The sequence below is a fragment of the Emys orbicularis genome, chromosome 1 (assembly GCF_028017835.1).
Source record: "Emys orbicularis isolate rEmyOrb1 chromosome 1, rEmyOrb1.hap1, whole genome shotgun sequence".
Lineage (NCBI taxonomy): Eukaryota > Metazoa > Chordata > Testudines > Emydidae > Emys > Emys orbicularis.
This window is the reverse complement of record NC_088683.1, coordinates 102958889-102984234: the sequence shown is the minus strand read 5'-3', so window position 1 is coordinate 102984234 and position 25346 is coordinate 102958889.

Genomic DNA, 25346 nt, shown 5'->3' with positions numbered 1-25346 from the left:
CCAAGACCCCCACCGCCTCCTCCACTCCACACCCCATTCCGCCCCCGCTGCTCACCACGTCCCTCCTCCTCGGGACGAGGGAGTGAGAAGGGACGCGGAGAGGCAGCAGCTGGAGGTCTGAGCAAGCTCGGCTGGGCACTAGGGCTGGCGGCTTGGTGGGGGGGCAGGGCCTTCAGGGGCAGGAGGAGCTGGCACTAGGGGGATGGCGGCTCGGCCTGGCTCAACTTTGTCAGGGGGGCCAGCAACTTGGCCCAGCAGGCACTCGAGGGCTGGGAGGGATGGGCAGCTTGGCCTGGTGCTGTGGGAGGCCAGCAGCTCGGTCCGACTCTGCCTTGGGGGGGGGACCGTCAGGGGTGGGGGGGCCAGCGGCTCAACCTGGTGCTCAGGGGGCCGGTGGCAGCGGCTCGGCCCGATGTGGCTGGGGTGGGTGGGCAGGGACTCCTCCGGTCACGGGGGCCCCTTAGAGTCAGGGCTTCTCCTTTTACAAGGTAGGAGGGGGGTTTCAGGGCTCCGGCATGTGGGGTGGCGGTGCCTTGGGTAGAAGGGGTGGAGCCGGCGGCCTTGCCTCCCCATAGCGGGGGTTCACCCTCCGCCCATGGTGGTGCCCCTTGAGGTCCTCCAAACCTCTTTTGGAGAGCAAATATGTCTTTGAGCCTTAGATTTCACCAAAGGTTCACACCTTTTAGGGGAGGGAAATTAGAGCCCAAATTGGTGGACAAATTTTCAATATTTAGGTGCTGGGAGTTAAGTGCCTAAGCACTTTTGAAAATCCTACCAGGTGCCTAAATACCTTTGAAAATCTGGCCTTTGGTTACTACTGCGTGAAAAATATGCAAATTATTCACTAAGGTTATTTGTATATTTGCATATACAAATTGAGGATAGGTCCATCAATGGCTATTAGCCAAGCTGGGCAAGGATGCAACCCCATGCTCTGAGTGTCCCTAACCTCTGTCTGCCAGAAGCTGTGAGTGGATGACTGGAGATGGGTAACTCAATGATTGCCTGTTCTGTTCATTCCCTCTGAAGCACCTGGCATTGGTCACTGATGGAAGACAGGATACTGGGCTAGATGGACCATTGGTCAGTGTGCCCATTCTTATGTTCTAATAATCAAACTTCAGTTTTTACAAAGATTGTGTGAAGGCATCTGCTTGACAGCCCTGGTGAACTAAGTCCTCTGTTCACAAGCTGGGCAAGCTTCAGTCCTGACCTGAGGCTCATCCTGCAGAAGCAATAGAGTACAGGTCTGTTTCATCTTACGCGGGGGTTCCGTTCCGCGGTTAGCACATAAAGCGAAAACCGCGTATAGTCAAAATTACATTGAGTTCAATGGTGGGCGGAATCGCCCGCACTACAGGTACAGTATTAAAATTGTTATTTTTCTCTTTTTGTTTTGTTTTTTGTTTTGTTTTTGCCGACCGCGTAAAGCTGAAATCGCGCATGTTAAATGCGCGTAAGATGCGACAGACCTGGTAGTTCATGCTCTGTGGTCTGTGCAGTTCTGGGCTCCTGAAGAGTCTGCCACTTAATTCAAAGCATAGTAGTGCGTTTGTAATGAGGGAGCTGGAACTGAGACCACCCCCCCCCAAACTTTCATTCAATGGGAGAGTCCCCAGCTTGATTCAAAGTGGTGACATACAGGTGAAAAACTCTGTTGTCCATTAGCAACCTCCTGAGGCAGCCAGTCCCCCAGTAAGTGCTAATTTAGAGGAGGTCATATATATATAATTACATACAGAAACACTACATTAAGGTTGCAAAGTCAAGCACTCCTACATTAAGAAATGTCAGAATTAATGTTACCCATGCAACCTCACTTTCTCACACTCATGCTCCTTGTATGTGTGCATTATGATACAGTCTTTGATTAATTACATGAGCACATACTCATTTTTCTCCTGCCTGGGTCATCAGCACGATTTGAACCCTGGATCTTCAATGTGTCAGTTGCTGTTTTTAATTTTCAGTCATTTTTGTATGTCCGTCCTTGTGCCAGTAATGTTTTTTCAGAAGCTAGAGGCTACGTAAGGGAGCAAAACTGGACCCAGGCTTTGAGCTTTGTCAATTTTCTGCCTTAAAAAACCCAGCAACAGACCAAAAAATAAAACAATTTAATTCCAGTAGACAGTCAGAGAATGGCAGAAATAACCGCTCAGATAGGACAGCAGGAAACCACAACAGCTGCTATATTTTTATGCAGCACACCGCACCTTGAAAATTAAACAACATTATCGTTCCTCAGTATTTACAAGGCAGGAATCTAATCCTGCAGCTCTTACTTATGTCAGCAGCCCTGGCTCTTTTTAGTAGTCCCATTGACCACTCACATTAATAACGGTTGTGGGTTTGGGTTGCAGAGTGATTGGGTAGCTATAATTTACAAAGTTTGCAATATGTGGAGCAATAATGTCTCCTGCTATCATGTCAGCCTATTTTCTCTTAAAGAAGTGAATTTATACTTTACTTTGCTTATTTTGAACATCTTCCTATTGAAGGTTGTAAAAGGGCGTGCCTGTCCTCTAGCACTTCCTGCTGGTCAAGTGTGGCTCTGTCTCAGTTTCTCCTTCTCTGAGGGCTCTTAGGACTTCCACACAGGTTAAACAGTATCAGACAAAAATCCCCTGCTGGGGTTCTACTTTATTAAGTCCAAATAAACTTGAAATAAAGCATGTCGCACCCAGACGCAAAATAAAGTCTCCCTGGCCGGTAGTATTTCCCCTCGGGTTCAGACGGTTGCACAGCCCTTCTTCCTGGGACTGTGTTTCTGGGCTCTCAGCAGCTCCTCCAGCAGCTTCCCCAAAGCTGCTTTCTTCAGGAACCTTCCCAGAAGCTCTCTATGGAGTTCCCTGGGAGTTATCTTCCTGGACTGAGGTTTACGGGTAGGAGAGCAGCAAAGGGAGTCACCTGCTTACTTCCAAGCTGAAGGACCAGCGCTGAGGGCCAGAGAGGTCTGAAGGTGGGGGAGTAGCAGAGGGGTGTACTCTGGTGACACCTCCATGCTGGAGAGCTGGAGCCAGAGGGCTGGAGAGGGATGAGGGCCAAGGGAACAGTGGAGGGGCCTATCTGATGGCCTGTCTGAGCTAAGAGAGGTTAATGGAACAGGGGAAGTGATGGATGCTCCCCTGATGACGATGAAGTTCCAGCAGAGAGGCTGGGGCAGTTTCCATTGGGAAGAGGTTGCACACCAGCTGGAAGGGCTAGGGTGGCTGACCTGGCAGAAGGATAGGAGAGGACTGACAAAGAGTCCAGGTGTGGTGAAAGACACTGCGGTGTGGTATGTGGGGTGTCGAGGGACTAGATGTTGTGGGATTTTAAGGACTACGTGCACTAGGGGTGTTTGGGGACTTTTGTTATGGACTATTTACACTATGTTTTTTGTAATAAACTGGCCCAAGAGGGAGAATTATTGAAGCAAGAGAGCCTGATGTGGAGTTACTGGAGTCTCTGAAAGAGGGAAATTGAGGCAGGTGTGACTGTTCGGCTGCAGCTTACCATGAGAGGGTGCTCTAAGTGAGGTCACCCTATCCCAAAGATATACTTTGGAACACACAAAATAGCAAAAGACTACTTTTACAAACTAAATATTATGGGTCTTTTGAGATCTTTCCCACCAATCTTCTCTGATGAGACTAATTAGGAAATTAATAGTCTTATGAAATAGTATTGTTGAAATCCATTTGTTCCAGACTTACTGCCATTGATTTCCATGGGAGCTCGGCAGCTAAATACCTTTGAGGACAGTGGTGCTGGAACTAGGCATGCTGGGGGTGCTGCTGCACCCCCCCCCACACACCAGCTTGAGGTAATAATAACAAACACCAAATATATGGTTTCCATCAGCAGCATCCCCACTATAAATATTGTCCCAGCACCCTTGTTTGAGGATATGTTTGCTGTGTTGGTGTAGCCGTGTTGGTCCCAGGGTATTAGAGAGACAAGGTGGCTGAGGTAATATCTTTTATTGGACCAACTTCTGTTGGTGAAAGAGACAAGCTTTTGAGCCACACAGAGCTCTTCTTCAGGGCCTACGTGTATGGGCAAGAGAAAAGACAGTCAGTCCTTGTCCCAAAGAACTTACAATGTAAGTAAGAGTTAAAATCTACTCTCACTACCTTTTGATTTAGACCACAGTAATTCTAAAGTCATTAATTGTGTCAGAAGAATTAGGCCGACCTCATTTCTGGCCTCCAACACAGCAGCAGTACCTCATTGTTCTACCTGTTACTTTGTGCACCATCTTTGGAAATCCTACATAACCAATCTATCTCCCTTCCTAATGTCCCAACGCAATTTGAAATGGTCTCCCAATTTTTCTTCCAGCATACAGATAGCTATATTTGGTTTCAATTTCTATGAAACAAGCTGGATCTGAAGGTAGGAGAGAGGAGTAGGGTAAGCATTTCCTTTCATGTGCAGCAAATCAAGATGTTCTGGACATCTGAGCAGCTCTCGCCCAGTCTTTCACGCCCAGCTGTTCTCTAGGCTTTTCACTCCAGTGCCTTTTCACTTCCTATTAAAATATTGTTGGCCAGTGGTGTCATTAACTAAATTCTTGTAAAATTTGGAAATAAGTTTAGCTCTTATCTTCTTGCAGTAAAATATTGGAATATCTGTCCAGGGAACCAACCTCTAGACCCCAAGTGGATGTACATTTTTAACTTGCAAATAGTAATATGGAAATACAGAGTCTAGTCTAATCTTTTTGCTCAGTTCCTCAGAGATGTGTATCTACAATGGGATTTTATTCATATTTTGGTGTACTTTATTCACTCGAAGATTTCACTCCATCACACCCAGAAGTGACTATGGCTATTTATGCAGCTGTAACCTCCAGGGTTGATCATGCAAATGATGTCTAGACATGAAGTCGTATGCTCTGAAAAAGCTCCAAGAGTTACAAAACATAGAAGCTAGTCCACTTAATACAGGATTGAACACATCCCCCCAGTACACGTCTCACTGCTCTGATTCCCTGTTCAACAGAGAGTCCGATCCAAGTTATCTGTCCTGACTAATGAGCTCCTCTGGGCCTGTTCAATACCAACAAGGTACACCTACAAGCCTTACTCTGCCTTGGGGAGTGGGGGGAGCATAAATTGGAAAATCTGCCGCAGACAGGGGTGGTGAACTGGAAGAAGGTTGCCCTGCCTCAGACAGCTGGAACAGGCTCGTGGAGAGGGAGACAGCAACAAGCCTCATCGCCCCCGAAGCTGCAAGACCCAGCCTCAGAGCAGTATGTCCCACAAGGAGGGGCTGGAAGTGGACCCCATTTAGGTCCACCCAAAGGGCTGACCCTGGGTTCCACATCACCCTTACCTCTCTCTGTTTTCCCATGGACTCCCTGTGATGCTCTGTACCTCGGGGGAACACCCTACACCCCCACGTTCATCTTTATAAAATGATTGTGCCGTATCCAATGCAAAGTTTGTCATGTTGGGTGTCTTCGGAAGGCTCATAATGCACTGAGCATGGTTGTTATAGTGATGTTATAGTAATTGTTACAGTAATGTTATAGTAATGTTACAGGTTATAATTTCATGTATATAGTTATGAGGCTGAAAATGTATCCTCATGGCTTAAAGCAAACCCATGCAAAAACTCTCCAAGAACAGAGAGGCAGTTCACACCTCGTCAGGGCATGGATGGGACAAACCCAGCCCAGCCTCACAGGAACAATGGACACTGGCAAAAGAATCTGTTAGACCCTTGAGGGAGTCACCCCCTTCCTTTGGGCAGTTTGGGACTGCGATGAGGTAATGCTCACCTGACTCTGAAGTGGGGGGCGGGGGGCAAAGCCAGGAGGAAAGAAAGGACATGATAAAAGGGAGAGACATTTTGCCATGCTCTCTCTCTTCCACCTACATCTACAGACACCACCACCACCAAGCAACTGAACCACTGATCAAAGGGGAGAGCCTGGCTGAAGAGCCAGCCTGTGGTGAGAAGCATCTAAGTTTGTAAGGACACTGAAAGTGTTAAGATCAGCTTAGAATGCGGTTTGCTTTTATTTCATTTGACCAAATCTGACTTGTTACGCTTTGACTTATAATCACTTAAAATCGATCTTTATAGTTAATAAATCTGTTTGTTTATCCTACCCGAAGCAGTGTGTTTGGTTTGCAGTGTGTCAGAGGCTCCCCTTGGGATAACAAGCCCAGTACATATCAGTTTATTTGTTCAATTGATGAACTTATATAAGCTTGCAGCGTCCAGTAGGCATAATTGGACACAGCAAGATGGAGGTTCCTAGGGTTGTGTCTGGGATGGGAGATATTGGCTAGTGTCATTCGCTTGCAAGTAGTTGGGAGCAGCTTACATGCTAGAGGCTGTGCATGAACAGCCCAGGAGTGGGGGTTCTCACAGCAGAGCAGGGTAAGGCTGGCTCCCAGAGTCAAGGATTGGAGTGGCCTAGCAGATCACCGGTCCAGATAACACCAGAGGGAAATGTCACAGTCCCCTCTCCCAGAAGGGACGAGAGGAGAGAACTTTTGTTTTGTTTGCTCCAAGAACCCCCTTGGGTGTCTGCCGGGGGCGGGGGGGGGGGGGGGAGAGAGAAAGACAGTATAAGGATTTGAAGTAGGGTCTGGAGGGAACCCCTGCCCCCCACAACAGCTACTTTCCATGGAAAAATTAAACTGTCAGCCAGAAGTGGAAGGCTCAGAGGTCCAGGAGAGGAACTTTCATTATTGAACTCATTTATGTAAGGAGAGAAGAATGACCATCTTTAGCATAGGCACTGTCTCTTACTCAGTGTTTGTACCGCACCAGTGCAATGAAGCCCTGATCCTGACTGAAAAGCCTGGAGTCGTACTGTAATATAAATTTTAAAAAATCACAGAATTTGCTGCTTGCAGAACTAATACAAAACTTCTTTCTTTGACTTGGCTTTCCTTCAGTTATTTCTTCACACACAGACTCAAATGACCTCTAAACTAGTCACACTGTACCTCCTACACGCTTAGAAGGGGAAGAGAAAGAGTGTTTCTATTTTTAAATACTTGGCAAGGTGCTCATATACTACTACTATGGAAGGTCATGCAATTAGCACACAGATTAGATAAATCTTTACTGAAAGCTTTCATCATGGAAGAAGTATGTTTTAAGGAGGCATTTGAAGGCTGGGAAGGAAGCAGATTAGTGCATGAAAAAAGGGAGCTGGTTACAATGAGAGAAACTAAGAATCAACTTGCATGTTCACCCAAACTGAAACTTTTTGATGTGCAAAAAAAGTTTGACTACCTTTTTAATCCCACCCACCCACACACTTTTAAAGTGCCGCATAGAAGGATTAAAGGGACACTGTCAATTTGTAATCTAGTCAATTTGTAAAAGCAGTTACAGTTACTACACCTGTTCCTGAGGCCTACCTGCCAACTTTTGTGGTTTTACAAGCACTTTTTTTTCCCTTTTTGCTGTGCGAAAAAAGAACACAACCGTGGGAATCTGGTGACAGTAAATTTCTTTTTTACAGTGAAACCAGATGTTCAATAAGAACTGAAAAAAGTGATTTTTTTTCCTGTACTGACTTAAAGTTATAGTAATCTTAAAGTGTTATGTGTAACAATAGTAGGCAAAACATTTGCAGACAGCCCTTATCCTAAAGCCTATCGACAATTAAAGGCTTCAAGCGGAACACACCTCTTTTGGCGGCAGCCTGATCATTTGAAGACACAACTCTCTCAGAGCCTCAGGCTTACCTATCCCAGAGAGGCTGAGCAATGTATCTAAAGAATCCATTATATTCACCTCAGTCTAAAGGCTCAGAATGGACAGAAAAAATAAAGGATGCAATAAAGGATGCAGCGGAGCAGTTGAAAGGCGGATTCCTGAAGAGCTGGAGCAGCAATGGATGCAGCCCAGCGCACAGTTCCTGGGGGGAGCTCCTTCACTGACTCTGGTCAGAGAGGGACTGATGGAGAAGGCTGTAGACTGAGGGAGCTGTAGCAGTTGGAATGGGATAAGGGAAGGGGCTTTCTCCCAACTGCCACCGCACGCTAACAGCCAGGAGAGTTCCTGACCTGTCTCGCTTTAGGGAGGTGAGACTTCAGAGTGGGAATCCAGTGTGTTTGGCATCTTTAAAGAATAATAATAATTTGCATCTCTGATACCTTTTAAATCCTGAAGGATCTCAAATTGTCTTACAAACTAGGGGCCTTATTCTGCCCTAGCTGGGATTTTCCCATGCAGGGGACCGGAAATGCTATGAGTTTCCCTTCTCAAAGCTAAGCTACCTTGAAGGACAGAGTTTGTCTCCTCCCATGCAGTGGGCAGGGATTTTAGCTCTTTAAGTCACCAGGCTTCTTGACACCCAGGCAAGCCTGTGCTTATGCACAGCTACACCACCACTGACTCCCACTGCAGCTTCACAACAGCAGCCACGGAGGGCAGTCTCTGGTTCTAGCAACAGTCTGTGGCACTAGCAGTCTAGTCTGACTGGATTTCACATCAAAAATCTGAGGGGTAGTGGAGAAGAGCATGTTGCAAGAGATCAGATCCTCACCAGCTTAACCCCCAGCTGCACTATGTCCCTCTGCAAATCCGGGGGTAAGCTAATGGAGCTGCAGTGGAGAAGCATATGGAAGGAGGCCTCAAGCACTCACTTCTACACTCTTCCATATACTTAGCCAGGAGCTAGTGGTTTTGGCTCTCCTCTATTTTCAGAAACGGGGAAGAATATTGCCCTACATAGGTAAAGCATAACTGAAATGCAACCCCTTTGGAGTGGAGGGTGACAACCAGCACTCTGCACAACAGTGGAAACCTACTTTAACAAAAAGTCGTGGGGGTTATTTAATTTTCTTGCAGGCAGACAGAATCCCTATTTCTAAACATGTGTTCAAAGCTGCATGCTACTCAGCTCTTCATTTTTAGCCAGCATTCAGAACAGGGATTTGGCCTGGTGGTGTTGGCTAACAAATTCTCTCTTCCTGAGCCCTGTGTTAGTTGGCTGCCACCGTCCTCCTTACAAGTGACATTTCAGGCGTGCTGCACATACATACCATAGCTGGGATAAAAGGCACAGCATAAATGTCATTTTGCACCACATTGCAGGTATAGAGCTGGTTTATTTGGTCTAAAGAGGATCAGCACAGTACTCAGGGGGTGTAGAGGCTCCTGTGCTTCCCTTTGTTGACAGTACAGGTGGTGTGGCTGGAGGAAACGTGACCTGGCTAGGACCCTACTAACCTGCACCATTCCATCGCTTTGATTTTGGCCTTTTGGGGCTGTTAGCAGCCTAACGCAGGGTGAACTGTCCTTGGGCTCAACACACTGAGACCAGGCCTGCACACAGTGGCCCGTGGGACCAGGGGAGTACAAAGGTGAGCTGTATATCATGTAAACACAAACACACCCTGGCTTGCTTTGTGTAATTTGGCTGGACCCTAGGACCTGGCCCATTATAGCAAAGAGAGCTGTGCCTGGAACAAGGTCTCCGCACGACCCTTTATTTAGTCACAAATTGTTTTGGATGCAGGGTATGCAGTCTGTATGTTGGCTGCTGCTCTCCATCCTACAGGAAAGGGGCTGTCCTAGGCCTCTGATCTCAGTCTCCTGCTTGTTAGGGTATGACTTGGCTTACACTACAAAGTTAGGTCATTGTAAGCTGCATGGCATCTATCTAGTTGCGCATGTGTCTACGCTTAAATTTGTCTCCCATCGATGTATGCGACCCATTACAGCAATGCAGTAACATCACCTCCCTGAGCGGCATTGAGCTACGGTCGGTGTATTGAGGTCAATGCAGCACAAGTGTAGACACAGAGTTACTCATGTTAACCCTAACAGTTCTCCAGCAACTGTCCCACAATGCCTAACACTGACTGCTCTGGTCACAATTGTGTACTCTACTGCCCAGGGTTCACAGAGATCAGAAAGTCTCCTTACCCCTTTAAAGCCCCACACGTTTGAAATACTTTTTTCCTGATTATCCACCTTGGCAAGCACACCTAGCAGCTCTCCATTGTTGTGCACAACTGTCTAGTGGACCATGCCAGCAACATGCTCCAGATATGCTACAGCTTGGAGTAGTCAGGAGATATTGGATCTTCTGGGCTTATGGATAGGAGAGGCTGTGCAGGCAGCACTACGGACCAGCCATAGAAACGTGGATGTCTACAAACAGATTGCAGGGGGGATGCAGGAGAAGGGATACAACAGGGATCACCAGCTCTGCCACATGAAAGTGAAGGAACTGCATCAGGCACGCAGAAGGCCAGGGAGGCAAACAATTGATCCTGTGCAGAGCTGCAGAGCAGCTTTTACAAAGAGCTGCATGCCATAGAGCGGCAAAGAGTGGCATGCACCTCTCCACCACCCTGCACACCACTGTGGATACCTGAGTCACAGGCCCTTGGCATGAACAGCAAGAATGTGGAGAAGGAAGATGGGGGCATGCAGCCAGGGGATCCAGCTATGCCTCAAGGAAGGACCTGTTTGAGACTCCACAGCAGTCTCAGCAGTCAAGCTCAGGAAAGAGTGATGCAGAGGAAGGAACTCCAGGTAAGTGTGTAATTGTATTTCCCACTACAATAATGCACTGATTGGCACCCCCAACTTAACAGGACACAGCTATTGACTTTTAATTAATTTACTTAGAAGATGTAATGGTACAACAGAAAGAGATAGAGTTGGTAACTTCTTTTCATTCCCCTGTAGAGTCAGGCAGGTTAGGCTATGCAGAGCAGGTTGCATGTGTATGCAGTGGTGTTCCTTGAATCCTCCTGAGAGATCTCAATGAAACTTTCATGGAGCTACTCTGCAACCCTCTTGTGAAGGTTTCTAGGGTGGCAGCCTTGTTTCTTTCTCCACAGTAGGACACTTTCCCAGGCCAGTCAGCAATAACTTCAGCAGGCACCATTGCAATACACAGGCTAGCAGCATATGGGCCAGGAAGACTTCAGACACCAGCAGCAGCTGTGTTCTGTGTTTTTGCTACCATCATGAGTGAGATAACAGCGAAAATCATCACTACCAGTGGAAAATGGCGCTAGTGTTCAGTGCCATTGCCTTATACTCAAAGCTTCATGCAACTGAGGAATTCCTTCCTCATTACCCTCCCCCCGGAAGGCCATACTCACCATGCCTGGTGCTCTGAGTGGTGCCGTGCACAAGCACTCCAAAATAGAAGTGTCAATGAGCGTGTCTTGTTTAAAACTTTAGGGGGTGCAAGGGAAGGGAGTTCTGAATCTTAACGTTCGCTTTCCATTGTGACTATACTGACAATGCTATCTCTGTGTGTTTTATCTGTAGCTGTTGCTGATGCAGCCTTGAGGGGTCTGCTGTCCGCACCCATGGAACACCTGAGCCAGGTCAGGAGGAGAAAGAAGAGGACTTGGGATGACAAGTTCAGTGAGATCCTGCAAGTGAGTGCTGCATCAGACCGTGAGCAAGGGGCCTGGAGGGGGAATATTGCAAACAGACTGGAAAAGGAAAGAGAAGACAGGAGTAAGACCCAGAAGTCCCCACAGGAAAAGGAGAGGGAGCTGCACCAGAACATAATGGGGCTTTTTTGGCAGCAAATGTAGATGGTGCAAACTCTTGTGGACCTACAGGTTCAACAATCATGGGTTCACCTCCCTATGCAGTGCTCGGAGAACTCCAGTACAGCAGCTCCCTATATCCCTCCTCAACAGTCCATGTGGCATCAGGGGCCGCATGCCTACCCCTACCTCCACCTCCACACTGGGGGACAATAAGGACAACCACAGCTTCACATACACTGACCTGTGAAAGCCATAGTTGCTGTATGTGCAGGTAAAAGGGACATGAATGTTCTTTCTCCTTGCTAAATTCTGTTCCATTAATTTATTAATTTTTTAATGTATTTGCTTTTAAATTGCACAGATTTTTCTTTGCACTGGTTTTGTTACTGAATAAAATTCTATTATTTGGAAAATAATTCATCTTTAATAATTCACAATATATGCTGCAGAATGCCTAGCAGCTCTGAGAGCACCCACTTATTTGTTATTGTACAGTGTGACACAACTCATAGGATCAGTGACAGTGTAATAATCACAACTCTACATTAAGCACCACAAAATTAATAGGTGCATTGACAGTGCTATATTCACTGGTGTGCACCAAGCACCACACAATTCCTAACAGGCCCCAAAACAGCAGGGCCAGGTAGAGCACAGTACACGGCAATGCATTACTGTGGGTCACTGTTAAAGTGCTCTTCCAAACCTTCCCTGAGGCGGATAGTTCTGCATTTAGCTCTTCTAATCGCCGTGTGTTGTGTTGTTCAAACGCAACATACAGCTGCTTCACCGCTACACTCCACCCCATCGGCAACTTTCCCTTTTTTTCACTGAGATCCAGTCTTGTGAGTAAACAACGCCAGCATCTACCGAAAGCACATTCAACTGTCATTCTGCACCTGCTGAGCCAGTAGTTGAATCTTCCCATGGTGCTGTCAAGGTGGCCAGTGTACAGCTTCATGAGCCAGAGGAGTAAGGGGCATTTCAACATCACCAATGTTAATCCACTGGTTGGGAAAGAAAGACCCTGCTTGTAGATTTCTGAACAGCCCTGCGTTCTTAAAGATGTGAGCGTCATGTACCTTCCCTGACCAGTCCACACTAGTGTCAGCTAAGTGATCCACCAATGCTTGCGTAGAAAAATTGCTCTTTCTGTTGATGTACTTTGTGGCAAAGTGGTCTGGTGCCAAAATAGGGATATGTGTACTGTCTATTGCTCCACCATAGTTCAGGAACCCCACTGCTTCAAATCCGTCCATTATGTCCTGCACATTGCTGAGAGTCACAGTCCTGGGTAACAGGAGACAGTAAGGGCCCTGCACATTTGCATGACAACAGCCTCCGCAGTGGATTTTCCAACTCCAAAATGATTTCTCACTAACCAGTAGCAATCCAACGTTGCAAGTTTCCACAGTGTGATCGCCACTCACTTCTTCATTTTCACTGCAGCTCTTCTTCTGGTGTCCCTGTGCTGGACTGGGCACGCTCAGCACACAGATTCAGGAATGTGGCCTTGCACATCGAAAAGTTCTGGAGCCACTGCTCATCAGCCCAAGCCTGCATTATGATGTGGTCCCTGTTCGTGTCTTGGGCCCAGAACCAGCACTCCAACATCTGCAACTACTCTGTGAATGCCACCTACAGCCTTGAATTTGTTCTCGCTATGTCCCGCAGCAATCTGTCCTTCAAGAAATTGTCATGTTCCATGCTGATTTGGTTCTTCTGGTGGCTCTGCAATACTTAAGGATAGTGCGTCCTGTGCTTCCAACATTCATGACAATAGTGCAGGGCTGTGCAGACGCCATACTTCTGTCAGAGATGGCAGACAGCGAGAAGGGCCATGCAGGTTCATGGGATTTTTTAAAAAGGTGCAAAAATTATGGGATATAGATGACATTATGGAATGGAGATAATTGCACTCTGGGAATTGCAGAGTCCCTTGCTACCTGTCACCCTTGCGTGAATTGTTTCTCCCCTACCATGCAGTGCCAAAAGTTCCCAAAAAACAGGGCACTGGACGGTCACTGGTTGCACCCTGGGATATCTACCCATGGTGCACCGCACCGGGCATTGACACAAGTATTCCTGGTGAGTACGTGCAGCACCGATGCAAGGAGCCAAGTGTGCACATGCACAAGGGCTTGTCTACTAAGGGCTTGTCTTCGCGTAGAGTGCTATAGCGGCGCAGCTATGCCACTGTAGTGCTTTAGTAAAGATGCTGCTACACTGATGAAAGACTTCTCCCATCGACATAGTTAATCCGCTCCCTGAGAGGCAGCAGCTGTGTCAATGGGAGGCACTGTCTACACAGGGGGTTAGGTCAGTATAACTATGTCACTCAGGGTATGAGAGTTTTTGTACTGTAAGTTTCACCGGTGATAGGGAACTGGTGAACGTAAAGTGCTGGTTTGTGTACTCACTTAATTCCTCAGGCATCAGAGAGTGTTTACATTAGTAGCACTTCCATCGTGGATGAGAGCAGCACTCTAGGGCAGCTATCCCACAGTGCAGCTCTCTCCAGTTTGACCATGGGTCTTGTGTGTGTGGGGGGGGTGATCACAGGGCATCCTGGGTCCCTGCACAGTGCATAGCCTACTCTCCCCAAACACTGATAAGCTCCAGTAGCTCAGCATTGCTCCAAGCAGGGGATCATTTGCTCCATGGAGCAGGCATTGTCACCTGGCCAGATAAGTGAGCACTTGCCAAGAAAACAGGAAGGGGAGTTTCAAAGTTCCCAGGTTTTACAGGGGGAGGGGTGGATGTCTGTTTACCTGGCATCAGAGCAGCAGAGCTGCTGTCCAGAGTGGTCACCTAGGCACTGTGGGATATCCTCTGGAGACTAAAAGCTGTGTAAACAGGAAGAATTTGTCTTCACTTGCACATCACCACAAAAGCATCACTGGAAAGAGCTGTATGCCTCTCGTGGTGGTGGTGGTTTTCTTTTTACGGTGAAACTTCTGAGTTTCACTGCAAAAAGTCATTGGCAAGGGTAAATGCTCCCCTGGTTTTTGCGCAAAAAGGGGACTTTTTCCACTTTAAATGGCAAGTGTAGACATGCCCTCAGGGGTGTGGATTTTTCACACCTCTGAGCAACATAGTTATACCAATATAGATCTGGAGCGTAGACCTAGCCTAACTGTGGTGTCTTTGTGCCAATGTAACTTGCGTCGGCAAAAGTTTGTAGTGTATACACGGCTTATGTTTACACAGTGACACGGCTGAAGTGCTGCAGCTATGCCATTGCAGTGGGGACACTTACTACAGCAATGGAAGGGGGTTTTCTGTCACTGTAGTAAATCTGTGCCATCAAGAGGTGGTAGGTAGTGGTCGATAGAAGAATTCTTCTGTTCATCTAGCTCTGTCTAGAGTGGGGATTAGGTTGATCTAATTACCTCAGGCAGGGAGTGAAATTCTTAACAGCCCTGAGTGATGTAGCTAGGTGCACCTACATGTTAAGCTATGTTTACACTAGAAATGTGACAGCTGCAGCTGTGCCACTGGCACATAGACACCTACTACAGTGATGGGAGAGGCTCTTTCATCATTCATTAGAGTAAATCCACATCCACCTCTCCCACAGGAGGTAGCTAGGTTGAGGGAAGAATTCTCCTGTCGACCTAACGTGCTGCCGGACACGGGGGCTTTTCGGTCGACTTAACTCCACTGTCAGGGGCATGAAAATTTTCACAGCCCTGAATGCTGTAATTCAGCCTAGAGCAGAGCCCAGCAATCAGGTGTAGCCCAGGCCTTAGAAAGTTACAGAGATAGCCACAGGGTGGGGGATTGTGCTTCTTAACCACACCACAGCACTCTAAGAGCAGGAGTTTGGGGGAGGGACTTAGGGAGAGGGGAACAGTCCATAGTTTGGCTGGTCTTCCACCCCCGACCTTCCCCCCAGCAGGACCGTGTGAGGAGGGGCTAGGGCCCATCGCCCTGCACAACCAGTCAGCTCCTGAAGGGTGAGGGCCGTACCCCTGCCCGGCCCCGGACGACACATGGAGGCAGGCGGGGAACCGGCGCCTGCGCGCCCCTCCGGGGGGTGGGGGCCGGGCTAGGGCGGGGTCTGCGGGGCGGACGGGGCGGGCAGCGTAGGGCGCCACGTCGGCAGCAGCAGCCGCAGAGCCGCAGCGCAGGAGAGTAAAGTCTGCGCCGGGCAGGGAGCGGGCTGTAGCCGGCGGGTGAGTAGCGCGGGGTCGGAGCAGCCTGGCTGCTCGGCGGGCGCCGGGTCCAAAGGGAGCACGGGGAGCTGGGCAGTGCTGGCGGAGCCCGTTCTCGCGTGTCGCGAGAGGAGCTGGATTCCCATTAGCCCGGGGGGCTGTGTCGCGACAGTGGGGAGGGGTGTCTCTGGCTGGACCCCCCCCCGGGGCCCTGCTTGGTGGGAGGGAGCCTGCCGGGGGCAGAGCCGCCCCGAGCAACCAGCCCGGGCGGGGGGGTGGGAGAGGGCACAAAGGAAAGTCCTGCCCGGGGCCCCCTCCATGTGTAACCTGCCCCGGGGCTCCTCTTGCTCTGTCTCTATCTTCCTTGGGCCTCGTTGTGCCTTAGGGGGTGACTCTGCTGCCCTCCGTGCTGCAGAAGGGAAGCGGTGGGTGTGATGTGTCTAGCTGTAGTACACGCACATCGCTCCTTAACACCCCCCCCCCCCAGGGAAGTTAGCATCAGCTGCTTTGGGGGGTTAGTTGCGGCTGACCCCCACCCCCGCAAAGTAGGGGCTTGGCCAAGTGTAAGTGAGAGCAGAATTCGGCCTTCTGTGCAATCTGGCAGGGGAGGGAGGTGTTCACACTTTGTGTCTGGAGCCGGAGGTTGTGTACAACGTGGAAGAGAAGAAGGGGGTGGGGGCAAAGAAGGAGTCCAGGCAGCCTGTGGCAGAGACTCCAGGTTAAATCACTGCCTCTCCTGCCACGTCATTCCTGCTGTCCAAAAAAGTTCTTTCTCTGGCTTCAGGGTCCCCATTGAAAGGAACTGCAGTTACAAAGGCAGTGGTTATAATGTCACTCAAGTTTGTTTTCAGGCCCCATCTGACAGCTGGCTACATTGGGCCAGAAGTGCCCAGAGCTTACTCAAAATAGAGAGGAAATGATAAACTGTCTCCTCAAAACTTATGTGGAAATTTGCTTATATGTTCTTTGTCCTAAAATCTGATTTAGGAGATTTCCAAATATAAAATGGAGGAGGAAAAACACCAGGGGATGGAGCAGGATTTTGCTTCAAAACTATACTCCTTGGTTCACTGGAGAGTCTGTAACATTTTAATGTATGAATTAATGTCACAGTGGTGTTACCTGTGTTTGCAAGTTGAAAGAAATTGGGCTGCATTACAGCCTTGGATTCCTCTAGTTCTCAATTAACTTCAGGATCCAGCTCAAAAGTGCCTGGGTTCTTAATTTCTCCATGCACTTCAGGCTAGCTCAAGGATCTGGCTTTATTCTCTTCCCTTTCAGCTTGTCTGGTGCTGACCCTTGCTCCACTCTTCCATAGAATCATATTTATTGCAACAGTTGGTGTGAAAGCCTTCTCTGCAGCTATTACTCTTTTCCTTTATCTCTCTGCTTCAGCTATTCTCTCACAATTTCATCTGAAAATCTTTTCTTCCTTGATCATTCCTCTTTGTTTCTTTCTTTCTTTGTTTGCGCTATCCTTTATCAATTCAGAATTGTTTTGGGATACAGTAGTAATGTAAAAATATTAAACATTTGTCACAGTTTTTACCAACTGGGAAGTGTCTGAAGCGGAAGTGCTGAATCTCGGGATGCGCTTCCTCTGCTAGGGGAAGTATGTAACCAACACACCTTCTGGGTGTGGTGTGAGACCACTTAGAGAGATAAAATGAGTTTTTACCAGTGTTCCCCATAGTAAGTTGCATTGTCTCCTAAATAGGCTGTTATGGCAAAATAGATGTGAATAAGGTTCCACAAATTGTATGCAAATAGTTCATTGCTTAAACTTGGTCATTATTGACTTAATACAGCTACCTACGTGGTGTAGCCTGAAAATAAACTCATTATTTTAAAACCACACCACTAGCTGTGATGGTTGCACTAAGCTAATAGACAATCTCTGTGCAAATATTGTTGGGCAGGTCCCTGCACTTGTTTGTTAAAGCTCTCACTTGCAGCCCTACGAATGAAGATATGGTAGATTTCATATAGAAAACAATTGCAGAATGTGTATAGCATTGCTGAGTTACTACAAGTTTATTTTTTTACCTTTAGCTTTAAACTGAAATACTTACTATTGAAGCATAGCTCACTGAATGGAAATTGGCCTGAAAGAAGCTATGCATTTTCATAAATCTCCCCTTGAGTAAGGATAGAAGCACAGTAGAATTTTGTAAGTGGGAAGGTAATTTAAATGCACAAATTAACATTAGCTTATATATACACCAACTTCTAAGGCTACCCAGTAAACACTTGTCTGTCACAAGAACAAATTCATATGTAAAAAGCCAAACCCCTTTGTTGCCATTAAGTCAAGGTTGCAGGCACTCAGAGTTCATACTGGTATAGCGGTAGAGCCTAGGAACCTATGTCATCAACCTAGACTCCATTGTACTAGACGCTGTACAAATTCTTAACAAAAAGAAGGTCCCTGATCCAAAGAGCCTACAATCTAAGTATAAGACAAGAATAGTCAAGTTTTAATTTTTTTTAGGTATCCTAGCAAAAAAAATGTAATGAGGAATTTGCAAGAGGACAAGGAACTCATCCCAGGCATAAGAGACCGCACAAAAGTACTCATTTGGAAAACTTAAAGTAGGCAATGAATGCTGACTTCACTGGCAAAGTGGAGATGGGAGATAACATCTTTGTAGTGGATGAGAGATGTTAGATAGTGGGGGACAGGCCACTTTCCTGACCGTGAGTTTAATTTCCAAAATACACATGTTGGAAAACAAGCAAATGTAGAGTGAAGGTCACTTTGCATAACCTTAGCTCTGCCCCATTTAATTCAGTACTTTGCACCTCCCTAAACCTTTTTCTGCAGTGTGATCTCTGTCTACCAGCAGCAAGTACTCTCCAGAGCAGTGATGCTGTCTATAGCATATTGAGGGTCCATTGGAGTACATAAGTAAGGAGTTCTGATTTCAGATTGTTATGGGTGTAGAGAAAATTTCAAGTTCTATTAGGGTTAGGTATTGCAATGTTCCCAGTTCTTCTTGGCATTACTACAGGGAATGAGTTAAGGTTGGTATTGTGTGGGACAAATGTTACCTTGACTCTGCACTTTCAGACTTCTAACATGTTTTATTTTTTTAATGTAGTAGATTGCTCGCTAACTGGGCTGGCTCCTGCAAACTTCCTCAATGAGCCTGCTTTTAGTTGGTACTGTTCTTTCTTTGGTGGTGGTCTTGTTCGCAGCTGGCACCTCCCCACTTCAGCATTGATACAGGAATGGCTCATCTCCAGAACCAAGGAACATCCAGTATTTTTCTTGCTCTACTTCTGGAGCTTAAGCCTGTTGCTGGATACTAGATCACAGTCCAGGGATATAAGATATTTTTTGTTTGATTACTCCTTCCTTTCTTCTCTCTCTTCACCAAAAAAAGTTTACAAAAAGATTTACAATTTAAAGCTGCTCATATAACAGGAGTAACAGGAAACTTGGAAATGGCAGAGATGCTTAATGACTTCTTTGTTTCGGTCTTCACCGAGAAGTCCGAAGGAATGCCTAACATAGTGAATGCTAATGGGAAGGGGGTAGGTTTAGCAGATAAAATAAAAAAAGAACAAGTTAAAAATCACTTAGAAAAGTTAGATGCCTGCAAGTCACCAGGGCCTGATGAAATGCATCCTAGAATACTCAAGGAGCTAATAGCTAGAGGCTCAGATACCTCCTCTATTATCTTTGGAAAATCATGGGAGACGGGAGAGATTCCAGAAGACTGGAAAAGGGCAAATATAGTGCCCATCTATAAAAAAGGGAAATAAAAACAACCCAGGAAACTACAGACCAGTTAGTTTAACTTCTGTGCCAGGGAAGATAATGGAGCAAGTAATTAAGGAAATAATCTGCAAACACTTGGAAGGTGGTAAGGTGATAGGGAACAGCCAGCATGGATTTGTAAAGAACAAATCATGTCAAACCAATCTGATAGCTTTCTTCGATAGGATAACGAGTCTTGTGGATAAGGGAGAAGCTGTGGATGTGGTATACCTAGACTTTAGTAAGGCATTTGATACGGTCTCGCATGATATTCTTATCGACAAACTAGGCAAATACAATTTAGATGGGGCTACTATAAGGTGGGTGCATAACTGGCTGGATAACCGTACTCCAGAGAGTTGTTCTTAATGGTTCCCAATCCTGCTGGAAAGGCATAACGAGTGGGGTTCCGCAGGGGTCTGTTTTGGGACCGGCTCTGTTCAATATCTTCATTAACGACTTAGATATTGGCATAGAAAGTACGCTTATTAAGTTTGCGGATGATACCAAACTGGGAGGGATTGCAACTGCTTTGGAGGACAGGGTCATAATTCAAAATGATCTGGACAAATTGGAGAAATGGTCTGAGTTAAACAGGATGAAGTTTAACAAAGACAAATGCAAAGTGCTCCACTTAGGAAGAAAAAATCAGTTTCACACATACAGAATGGGAAGAGACTGTCTAGGAAGGAGTACGGCAGAAAGGGATCTAGGGGTTATAGTGGACCACAAGCTAAATATGAGTCAACAGTGTGATGCTGTTGCAAAAAAAGCAAACATGATTCTGGGATGTATTAACAGATGTGTTGTGAGCAAGACACGAGAAGTCATTCTTCCGCTCTACTCTGCTCTGGTTAGGCCTCAGCTGGAGTATTGTGTCCAGTTCTGGGCACCGCATTTCAAGAAAGATGTGGAGAAATTGGAAAGGGTCCAGAGAAGAGCAACAAGAATGATTAAAGGTCTTGAGAACATAGCCTATGAAGGAAGGCTGAAAGAATTGGGTTTGTTTAGTTTGGAAAAGAGGAGACTGAGAGGGGACATGATAGCAGTTTTCAGGTATCTAAAAGGGTGTCATAAGGAGGAGGGAGAAAACTTGTTCACCTTAGCCTCTGAGGATAGAACAAGAAGCAATGGGCTTAAACTGCAGCAAGGGAGGTCTAGGTTGGACATTAGGAAAAAGTTCCTAACTGTCAGGGTGGTTAAACACTGGAATAAATTGCCTAGGGAGGTTGTGGAATCTCCATCTCTGGAGATATTTAAGAGTAGGTTAGATAAATGTCTATCAGGGATGGTCTAGACAGTATTTGGTCCTGCCATGCGGGCAGGGGACTGGACTCGATGACCTCTCGAGGTCCCTTCCAGTCCTAGAATCTATGAATCTATGGAGGAGGGTCTGTATCTCAGGTACACTTTGATCAACTGACCTCAAATTTGCCCTGCAAACTGCACCCTGGCCCCGGCCCCAGAAATGGTATGTCAGTTCTCAGGCTGATCTCACTGTGTGTGTAGATTTTAGAGAGGCTTGAAAATTGGGTTTTAAATAGGAGTCCTGTTTCTCCATAATACTAACACTGGGCACACTGTTGTGTCCTTAATGCATTTCTGGCTGTGTGTATGATGCTGTTGATGCACTGTCTCTTGTTTCAGAAACCCAACAAACTTCAGACCAGTCACCTAAATTAACTGAAATAGATTTCTTGAGAGGGGCAGCAAAAACAAGACATGCCCCTCTCCTGGAAAGTAGCATGACCTACAGTGTGTCTGGGTGGATGCTGAACTAATAAGAACAGATTTATTTTTTTTTATTAAAGCTAATGTTAAAAAATTATATAATAGATTGAGAATAGAGTGTCTGTGCATCTGGGTACAGTACTTAGATTATCCACAAATACAAAGTTTGTTTTTAAAACTCGTATGATACATAGAGTACATAATCAGCAATAACCCAAATTTAGGTGAATAGATTTAACAATACAGTTTAGACATTAGAAGGTTGTCCCTTTAGAAAATACAATCCAAGTATTTCAGTTACTTTCCTGACTGCGCTTCTCATCAGAACTCCAGCTCATCTCTCCTGGTATTGCCGATATCCAGTGATGTGTTCTATGTAGATGTCCCTCAACCACCTGATGGCATCCGACATCATGAGTTGCTGCATCAGCCGAGTGTAGCGTTGACCGATTCCTTATTCTCTCAGCACTCGCTCGTTACCGGCGTTCCATGTGCCCAAGGCTCCGACGATCAGTGTGTGTGTGTCTGAACCTGGTAACCCTTAGCTCTCAAGGTTTCGGCCAGAGGGGCATATTTCTCTACCTTTCGAGCTTGGGCATCATGGAAGGCCGTGGTCCTGTTCTCGAAGGGCACTGTGACGTCCACCATGATGATCTTCTTCCGGTCCTCGTTGGTGATAACGATGTCTGGTCACAGTTGGCTGTCGTTTCCAGGGATGGCAGAGTTTACGGCAACCTTCCCCATGGGCGGCGGGATGGCTCTGGCCAGGTGATTTTGGATGGCATTGTGTTGCAGCTGCCAGGCTCTGGAATGGGGCTTGCAGCTGCACAGGACGTGGGGTAGCATCTCGTTAGCGTAGCCGCATTTCCTGCATTGCTTGTCCCGATTCCCGTGGCGGACAGCTTTGTTCAGCGGGACGCAGTTGAGCCAGGCCCTGTGGATGAACCTCCAGTCGGCAAATCGGGTGAAGCTGCCCCCGGGGAGGAAGTGGTTGCTGGCGTCCCACTTGCACGTCCCCTCGAATGCCTTGCCCTGCTCCAGCTTCCGTTTCAGGTTTTCCACGTATTGACAGCAGATGGCATCCTTCAAGGTCCTCTCCAGCATGGTTCTAGCTCTCGGAGTGATGATGGTATGATCTGTATTCTTCACCTGTGGCACCAGGACTCCCAGCTCCTGGCGTTCCTCGTACCACGTCCAGTGGCAGCCGATACGCTTCCCCTGTCATCGCGTAGCGTTGCGGGCATGAGTCCAGAGCGAAGCAACGTCTCCTCCCTCTCTTCCAAATTCTTCTTCCAGGGAGCCATTCAGGTACGTGGCGACATCTTGGTTGAAGGGGGTCCTTGCGATTCATTTCTTGATGGCATCCTGCATAGCACTTTCTGTGATTTTCCTCACCGTGGCGTCCGGGTACGTCAGAAGGCAGAAGGTGTGAGTGATCACCGCAACGTCACACAGATCACCTATTCGAGGGACTTTGCTGCCACCCTGCCTGTGTGAGATGTACACCAGTTTGTTGCTGGCCCTCTGGGGAAGAAACATCCATTTCTTCACCAGCTGTCTGGTGGTGGTGTCTGCCTTGTTAAGAGGTACCTTCGCCACAGCAGATCCCCTCAGGATGAATGAAATACGGGGGAACAGGAAGGTGTTCAAGGCATTGATCTTCTGCCATGGTGCCAGTAGGGAGGAGTCGATCCTGGCCACATCTCATAGGATTTCCGCGATGGTATCCTCAGGTGTCTGCTGGACATGGAAACCCGTGCGTGTGCTGAGGAAGATTTAGCATTTCTAACCATAACACTTAGCACTAAGGTTTAAAGTAGGGAATTAGTAGTTGGGGTAATCAACATGGGAACAATACCCTGATGAGAACCTTAGTGGGAGGGCTTTCCTTCCAGTCTCCCTTCTTATCCCACACTTATGCTGTAGTAGAAAGTGCTAGGATTCTTTCTAAGGTGCAGTTCCTTGCATCTTGTTTTGGGGGCTGCACCTTTTGTATCCACCTATGGCTAGTAGGTGTCCGATACATTTTGAAGTCTCCTATGTTTGCTGGAAAGGGGGAGGAACTCTTTCCTCATGACCTCAGTCTCCAAGCCTCCTGACCAGTGGTGGGCAACCTGCAGCCTGTGGGCCACACATGGCCCATCAGGGCAAGCCGCTGGCGGGCCGCCAGACATTTGTTTACATTTGCACGAGGGCCTGCAGCTCCCAGTGGCCGTGGTTTGCTGTTCCCGGCCAATGGGAGCTGTGGGAAGTGGTGGCCAGGCTCGCGCCACTTCCTGCAGATCCTATTGGCCAGGAATGGCAAACCGCAGCCACGAAAATGTAAACAAACGATCTGGTGGACCGCCAGCGGCTTGCCCTGTCGGGCTGCAAGGTGCCCACTATTGCTCCTTACTGTTTGGGAGCATATAGGGGGATAGTAGTTCTCCACCCCTTCCTAAGCCTGACATGGTAATTGGTTGGTTTGGAGCACTTTTCCCAGGTAAATAGTTCCAGTGCCTGCTGCAGCCGCTTCTCATAATCTTTCCAAGCAGCAGTACCAAAGTAAAATTGACCTGCTTCTTGTCAGTTTCACTCCTTCCCACAGGGTTCTGAATAACATCATTGAAACAAACCAGTTATGTAGATTTCACGCTGCTGCTTGGGACACCTAGCTGTGGAAACACTGGGGGTGTTTTGTCTGCAAACTCAGAAAGATAGTGCTGCATTAGTTCATGTATGGAAGGTAATCTAAACCGTAATAACTAGAAACCAAACTCTCTTAAATGAAAAGCTAAAATTCTGCACAAATTGCTGGTTTAAGACCCCCCCAGCTTGTTAAGGAAAGTTTCCATCTTGACACCTAGTTCCCAAGCCTTGCACATGACACTATGTGGAGAAGGTGGACATTATTCCCATTGCCCAAGACTACAGACGTTAGAGGTGAAATAAAGCTTGTGAAATGTTGGCTCCTTCCTTTAGTACTTGGGTGTCCTTATGATATTGTTTTGGAGGAGAGGGTGTATAGTGAGAGGCCCACAAATGCATGGCAGAATGACACAAGTAAGCAAATCACTTTGGAAACACTGCTCTGTAAGATGTAATTTAAAAATGTTACTTTCTCTTAAGTTTATATAGAATATTATTGTGGAAACTGCCGAATGAAGTAATATATTTGGTAAGTGATAACCTTTGTTTTATTCAGTGCAATAACTGTATTAATGCACATGAAGGTTACACAACTAATCTTAGCATTTTCTAACACTTTCTGTTTTTGTTCAGGTACCTACAGCAGTGTTAATTTTATCATTTTGTACATCCTGAGTAGACGCTTGTATTTGGCACCTGTAGTAACCTTTGGAACCACGTGCCAAAGGTTGCCTACCCATGTTCATTTTCTGTTCTAAAGAACTTTTTATTTTTTTCAGTAATTCTGTAAAACTTTCATCTTTTGGGCTGAAACTTTCCATATCTTTTGTCTACGAGAATGAGGGTTTTTGAAAGATAAGTCAAAACCTTTTCAGCCATTTTTTTTTTTAATATGGAGAGTGATAAATACTTCTGCCTGTATGTTAAAGACGAGAAACTACAATTCCTGTTTTGAATGGCTCTAGTACCTCAAAGGTTTAGGCAGAAACAGAGACCCTACGTTGGAGATGTGCCTCTTGGTCAAACCAAAATGGATTTTCACTAAGTTGAGGGTTTAAAAACTGGACTTGACATGTGCACTGGGTTTTAACATGCAGTAAGCTTTTAAACTAATGATCTCCCTATGTTTTATTAGCATTGTGCACATGTGAGAGAAAATAGAAAGAAAAATACCACCTTGCATGTGCAAGTGTATATGCACACTCACAGAACGTATGCAATGAGGCAGTGCTTCATAGAAACCTCATTCTGTACGATCTAGTAAAGTGAATTAAATGAGGTAGGGTCTTACACTCTCAATAAGGCAAGAGCCCTGGATCTTGTGAATTCTAAGAACTTGTTTTCCATCCAAAAACTACATTCAATCATGTGAATTTCAAGTATGGTAAGGTTGCAGAGTTACACTGAAAAATCAAGAAGTACCAAAATTCAGGTTCCTCATACAACTTTAACTTTGCTGCTTGTGCATACGCTTTATGATGCGCCTCTTAGTTACATTAACTCATACTGTCTTATGTTTTTGTCTCACTTAGTATACAGGTTGGATGGTGCAGGGGGAATGAGGCAAAAATTCACAGAAAT